Raw genomic sequence first — 7,653 nt, forward strand, 5'->3', positions numbered from 1 at the left:
CAATATCTAATTTTCCTACATTCATGGTTCTCACATTCCATGTCCCAATCACCAGTGTCTGCTTACAACTGTTCCTCTTCCTTTGTATTTCCATGCTTGAAAACTCAACCTCCTTTGCCAGGAAGAGTGCAAACGGTCATTGCAAATTCTACATGCAAAAACAAAGATAGACTGAAATCAAAGGATGTAACATGTCAGGCAAAGGACAATCAGAAAAAAGATAAAATGAGATTCAAGACTGAGGGTCTTTTGAACAAGAGGACATAACTGTAATTAATAACTGTTCACTCAGTGGCAGAGCTATAAGTTATACATAAAGCAAACTTTAACATATTGGAAGGGAGAAGTTGATCTCTGCTGTAATAAATTAGAGACATCAGTACCCTACTGTCAGATATCTCCATGAAAAAATGATGAGAAAAAAATTCATTCAAGATGAGTAAGAACCTTAACCAATTGGATCTTTATGGATATATATAGATAAAGATATATAGCTATCTCCATGAAAAAATGGCGAGAAAAAAATTTATTGAAGATGGGGAAGAACCTTAACCAATTGGATCTTTATCGATAGATAGACATAGATACAGATGTAGATGTAGATATAGATGTGTATATATCTATATCTATGTATAGAGATAGATAGATAGATAGATAGATAGATAGATATAGATCGCCCATTCAACAAGATACATTGTTTTCCAATGTACCTGGAGCATTCTCCAAAATAGACCATATGTTAGGGCACAAAGCAAGCCACAATAAATTAAAAAAACACTGAAAACATGTTCTCAGACCATAGTGTGATAAAAGTTAGAAGCAACAAGGAGATCAAGGGGAAAAATCAAGTATATGGAAATTAGGTTAACACCTAGCTTGAGCACTGTTTGATAATGTTGTATGAACAGCAGATCTGAGCTTTACATTTATCCTATGTTGTTCTCATGTTTGTCAGCATTCTCAAGCCTGTTATCATAGTCACTATAGTCATTGTCTCAGTCTATCTTGTTGAGAGAGTCGTCTTCCTTTCTCTGTCCCTCCACCTTTCCCACCAGTCTGTCCAAGTACTGGCTCCTCTTGGCAACTTACCCAAAGAATGTGAGGCATAGCTTTGCTATCCTTGCCTTTAAGGAGAGCTTTAACTATATTTCCTTGAACACAAAATGGTAGGAATTGGGGGGGAAACTGGAAATACTTCTTGAAACAAAAGAAAATGACACATAACTCAGCACTTTAACCCAACATTTCCAACAATTGGACAAAGAACACCAAACAAAGCTTATAGTTTCTAGAAGACATGAGATAGGTAAAATAGAAAACAAGAAAAAAATGGAACTAACAAGAAGTTAGGTTTTTGAAAGAATTAATAGACAAGCCCCTGACAAATGTAACAGAGGAAAGAAGGTGCAAATAACTTGAATAATGAGTGGAGTGACATCACAACACACTCAACTGAAATAAAAAAGGATAGTAACAGTACTATAAAAAGTAATACTTACAGCAGGTATGAATACCTAGTCGAACACATTTTCAGAAACCTGCTACCTATCTATACTAACACAGAGATGATGCTCCAGCCATAGGCAATCAATTAATGTCATCCATTAGATGAATAAAACAAAGGAGAAGAACTACATGATCATCTAATTTGATGCAGAAAAAGCATTTAACAAAATTCAATATCCTTTCCTGTGAACACTCATCCCCTGCAAAGGGGAAGCAGACAAGATTACGCTTTATCACCACTCCTAGTCAATACTATACTGAAAGACTGTAACAGAGCATTAAGGCAATAAAAGGAAAGGCATCCAAATGGACAAAGAGGGAATAACACTATTTCTCAAGATTATAAGATTCCAAAATCTTAGTAAGAAAATTACTGAATTCTATTGCCCAGCTTAGCAGAATGGCAAGGTACAAAAGAAATATTTTTTTAAAAAAATCAGATTTGTTTATAATAACTTAAAGAACTCTAAGAAGGAAATAAGTAAAACAATGCCACTTACAGTAGACATTCATAAGATGAAATATTTAGAAGGAAATCTAAGTAGAGTTAGAAAAGACCTTTGTAAAGCAAGCTATAAAACATTCCCACAAGAAACCCAAAAAAAGCTACATAAATGGGAAAATATACCATGTTCTTGAATTGGAAGACATAACATTGTGAAAATGGTAGTATTACAGAAAACAGTCTATGATACAGTACACTCTCCATCCAGATACTGTCATCATTTTTCAGAGATACAGCAAAAGCAGTTATTATGGAGAGCATTTCTTATGAAGAAAAAAAGACCTTGCTTGGATAAACAAAGGGATACTGAAGAAAAACAAAGGAGGAGGCCTAACAGTTCTTGTTTTCAAAACCTGCTACTCAGCCACAGTAATCAAAACCAGGTAGTACAGGTACAATGACTGAAAGGTACATTGACCAATAGGATAAAACTGAGAAGCAAGAAATACATCCACCCTTCTGTGGAAAATTGATCTTCGGCAAAGAGATGAAATATGAGAATATGATATTATCTTAAAAAATGATGTTGACAAAATTGAATATCCATCTGTAAAATCAGAAAACACATACTTAACATCTTAAGAATAAAATAAGATGGATTAGCACCTCAGTAAACTTTGAAACTGTAACAAATTATCGAAGTAAAAATTGGAGCAAATGTAGGAGCTTGAAGAAACGGCTTAAACAAAATACGATATATAACTGATTCATAATTAACAGAGGATAAGTTAGATGTTTGAGATGTTTTTTAAAAAATTAATATTTATGTACATCAGAATTCTTCAGAATAATAAAAAGAGAGCCTACAGATGGGGGAATTTGCTAATAATACATCTGATAATGGACTCAACTCTTAAATGAAATTCCAACACATATCAGATTCCAACACTGCAACAGGAAAAAGACAAGCAGCCTGATTACAAGATGGGCAGAGGATATGAATAGACACTTCATCACAGAAGACATTCAGGTGGGCAGCAAACACAAAGAAATGATAGCTATCATGAAGATCATTAGCTGTTAGTGATGAAAATCAAAACAATGTGGTTACATCTCAACCCTAGTAGCATTAGCATTGTTCAGGAAAACATTCAACCACAGATGCTGGTGAAGGTGCTTTCTCTATCCATTAGAGTCCAAGCCAACTCTACTGCACTGTATGTAGAGTGAGGTTTATTTAAAAAAATTATCACATATTAAAATAATCAAGCATCTTTATACTATTCACACTCAAGTCAAAGTACACTGAATTCATTTAGACACTGTTGAAAACTACAGTACTATTAAGGATAAAAATTATTATTAAGTGACCAGAAACTCAGATGGCCAAGGAAAAGAATGGATGGGTATTGAATGAAATAGATAGTAACAATAACAAAGGCTGATAACAAGTAACTAAACCTGAGTATAAATTTATTAGAGTTTTTGTCAGCCTTTGTTAACTGCCTGTAGGATGTCCAAGGCTGTAAATCTTTACAGTAGCAAGTAGACTGCCTCATATTTCTCCTGCAGAGTGTCAAGTTTACTAGCAGCAGACCAGCTAACTCACTGTGCTTCCAGAGCTCCTGTAGTAGAGAGAAAGCTGTATATTTCTTTTAATTATAATTTGAATGAAGTTTACAAAGTAAATTGGTTTTCTACTCAACTATCTGTGCACATGTTTTTAAATTTGCAATAGGGTGAGGCCCTCACCCTTCCTTCTTTTCTCATATTCCTAGCAGCTTATCCCAGAGATAAGACTAAACAGGGAATCTTAAAAACTGAAGTTTTACAACTTAACCAAACCTATTCAGTTTACTTCTCTTTGTATCCTTTATTACTATTTTAATCTTTATAATCTTACTGTAAAGAGAAAAACTTACTGAAGGTCCACCAGCAGTTTCACTTGAACAAAGGGAAAATGAGACACACAGTATTTACTGTTTTTGAAACACTTAAAATTTTTTTTCCCTTTTTGCATTGTAGTTTGAGAATGTTAACAGCTTCAGTTTGCTTGACTCCACAATCAACACTCTTGGTATCAGCAGCCAGGAAATAAAAAGACAAATTGCATTGGGAAAGTCTGCTCTCAGAGACCTCTCCAAAGTACTAAAGAGCATCAGTGTCAGTCTGGAGACTACGGTGCGCCTGATCCAGGCTATAGTCTTCATAATTACTTGCTATGCATCAGAAAGCTGGACAATGACTAGGGATGATAGAAGGAGAATTGATGCCTTTGAGCTGTGGTACTAGAGAAGGGTATTGAATATACCATAGACTGCTAGGAGAACAAACAGATTTGTCCTCGAGAGTGTGAAATCAGGCTGCTCCTTGGAGGCCAGGTTTCTGAAGCTTCATCTGACATACTTTGGGCATGTTGCAAAAAGGGACCAGTCCTAGGAAAGGGATGTCACGCTTGGGAAGGTGAAAGGACAGCACAAAAGAGGAAGATCTTTGATGAGATGGATTGATTCAGTCACTGGGGTGATGAGGGTAGGTGTGTCAATAATATTGACACAGGATAGAGAAAAGTTTAGGGCTGTACATATAGGGTTGCTATGAGTTAGTTGCAAGCAACTCGATGGCATATAAAAACAAACAGTCTTTGATTCGCTCTGATTTTTAGTGCTGTATGTTTTGTGTTTTTCTTTGGATCAGTTTCTGAATGATGTGATCATGTATGTTAATATCAGGTTGTCTGTAATTTTTGGTTATTGTCTAAAGAACTGGCTATAGAGTTTCTTTTACTGATCATCTAGTTTTCAGAAATGCACTTTGTTTTTATCTGAAAATTTTCTGATCTTAGGGGCATATTTGGTAGAAAGTTTTGCTAGGTATAGAATTCTTGACATTTTCTTTCCTTCAGGGTTTTAAATGTGTCATCTGTTTCCTTTCCAGCCTGTGTGATTTCTGTGGAGAAATAGAATCTTAGTATTACTGGTTCTTTTTCATAGGTGACTTTTTTTCCCCTGAGCTGCTTTCAGCATATTTTATTTGACTTTAACTTTGGAAAATTTGGTTATGATTTATCTTATTTTTTTCCTTTTGGGATCTGCCCTGTGTGAGATCCACGTGACTTCTTGACTTTATAGTTTGTCAGTTTTTTATAATATTCGGGGAATTTTCAAGCAGCAAGTCTTTATTAATTCCCTCTACTGTTTTTGTTTTTTATCTGTTCTGGCATTCTGATCCCATGTAAGTTGTTATTCATGTTGTCCCATATAATTCTTGGCCTTGTTAAATTTACTTTCTTTTTTTTTCCTTATTGGTTCTTTATTAGTATTGAGATATTAGCTTTCTGGTTCATTAATTCCATTTCTTCAAATTATGTTCTCTTTTCCTTCCAGTAAGTTACCTATTTATTCAGTTGTTGTCTTAATATTCAGAATTTCAGTTTACTTTTTTCTGTTTATTTTCTGTTTTATTGTATTTTATTGGCCTTCATAAGGGTTTTTTTTTTTTTGTAGTTTGCCTCTTTTGGGTTTTTTTTATTTTGCTTTGAAATGTAGAAACAGATTTTATTTTAAGATCTGAAATACAATTCCTAAAATAGCAACTTTTCAGAAAATCGCAGCTACACAGTGCATTGCCTATCATGTTAGAATGTGTATTAGATTCAAATACAAAAACCATGAAACAAATTACCATCCTTCAACAACTTAGAGCAAAGATAGAATGCCTAAGGAACAACATAGATGACTTGCAGAGGATGGGCTGTTTTACTTCAAGTACCATAAACAAAAAAAATTTAAAAAGCACAAATGCATAGGTTTTCAGGTATATAAATTAAATTGAACCTTTGGCACTAGGAATAAGGGCGTTTTGTCACGTAGCATTAACATATTAGAAAATTGTGTAGTGTCAAAGGGCTACGCGCATTCAAACAATGGTGTCAACTAGGCAATAAAATGTTCTACTGAATATTTCTTCATTATCTAATTACTGCATACACTAGTAGCCACATTGAAATGAGGAAAGGAGCTTATACTCCTTTTATTTTCTGTTTAAACTAAACAAAAAAACAAATTTAAACATCAGCCCTGTGATACATTAACAGTTTTAGAGAACATCCATTATACAAGAAAAAGACTAAGAACAAAACGGGTTTACAGATATCTGGAAATAACAGTGAGTGGGCAGAAGACCCTCACAGGGCTTTGTGATGGTACTCATCTCAAGCCATCTTATAATCACTGGCACTAAACAGGGTTGCGGAATTCTTTGCCAGATATTTTAGTAACTCATGCAAGTAACCCAACGATAATGCAAGGCTCTTTTCATCAAGGGGTGTATACGCTAACATTGCCCCAATTCTCCCAAATTTTCTCAGTAGGTGTGGTGCTCCATAAACCTGAGACATTGGTGCATCAGCGTGAGCCATGAGGATTTCTGCATACTGGGGCCTCTCAAATTTGTAGAACAGCTGAGTGCCCAACATTACATTGAATTATACTTTTATTCCTGCCACAACTTTATTAACCACATATTCTTTATTGTTGATAATCCCTTGAGATCTCTTGCAATTTGCGTATTCTTCCAGAATGGAGTCTACATTCTTCTTAGCTGGGAGTTCAAAGAGCTGCGTCTGCCTGGTAACTAAGTCCCAGTCCTCAACAAGCCATGGCTTTAATTCTTCAGGAATCTTCACCTTCACCTCCACTCTGTTCTTGAATGCTTCTTCACTTTCAGCAGTAGGGTCTGCTCAGGCCCTTTTCTTCTGAGGGGGCTGAGGTGCTTCACTGGTATTACCACCATCTCCATTTCCAGGGCTCTCCTGTTTGTTCTTTCTTGTCTTCCTCACAGATCCTGAAGGAGGGTTCTCTGCAGAGCAACCAACCAACCCATCTGTCTGGAAGAGCCGGCTCTGTATTCTTCTGCTGAGGACTACCTGTCTTCTTTCCTGAGGAGGCCCCTCTCATCTTACTTCTCTGCATGTTGCTTCTAGTTGGCTTTTTGAAGTTGTCTTCTGCAGATTGTTGTCCACGAATTTGAGACCCCCTGCTTTCTGGAATTCATTCAACCCTGTTTTTATTCCAACCAATAATATTTTTCCCCTTCTACTGCTTTCTCAGGTGGAAGTGTCCCGATTTTCAGGGATGGCCTTTTAGTAGTTGAGTATCCAAGATTCTGTAATGAGGGATGGTTCTGTAACTAGGATCAGACTTTTCTGATCCTTACTGTACAAGAAATTGAGTTTTTCTGATGGTAACCTGAAAGGACAATCCAGCTCTTTTCCAGCAGCCAACGTGTAACAACCTCCCTTCCTCCAACCACCATAGTCGTAGTTTGGCTTTTTAAAAAGACCTTTTTTTTGTCTTTCTCAATCTTTAGAGAAAACACACACACACACACACACACACACACACACACACACACGGAGACCCATTTCACTGGGAAAATCTGCAGTTAGAGACCTTTCCAAATTATTAAGGGATAAGTGATGTCAGTTTGAGGACTAAGATGCATCCGATTCAGGCCATAGTCTTTCTGATTACTATCTATGCATCTAAGAGCTGGACAATGAATAGGGATGACAGAAAAAGAGCTGTGATGTTGGAGAAGAGCACTGACCATCCCATGGATGGCCAAGAGAACAAACAGATAAGTCTTGGAGGGTGCACCTGGAGTTCTCTTCAGAGGCAAGAATAATGAGACTTTACCTC

General features: G+C 36.2%; 1 pseudogene; it reads right to left on the bottom strand.

Annotated features, from left to right (window-relative positions):
- Nucleotides 1-6,137: 6,137 nt before the first annotated feature.
- Nucleotides 6,138-6,981, bottom strand: LOC102851965 (annotated as a pseudogene).
- Nucleotides 6,982-7,653: the final 672 nt, after the last annotated feature.

The sequence above is a fragment of the Elephantulus edwardii genome, unplaced genomic scaffold, assembly GCF_000299155.1.
Source record: "Elephantulus edwardii isolate Elephantulus edwardi_28Jun2011 unplaced genomic scaffold, EleEdw1.0 scaffold00071, whole genome shotgun sequence".
Classification (NCBI taxonomy): Eukaryota; Metazoa; Chordata; class Mammalia; order Macroscelidea; family Macroscelididae; genus Elephantulus; species Elephantulus edwardii.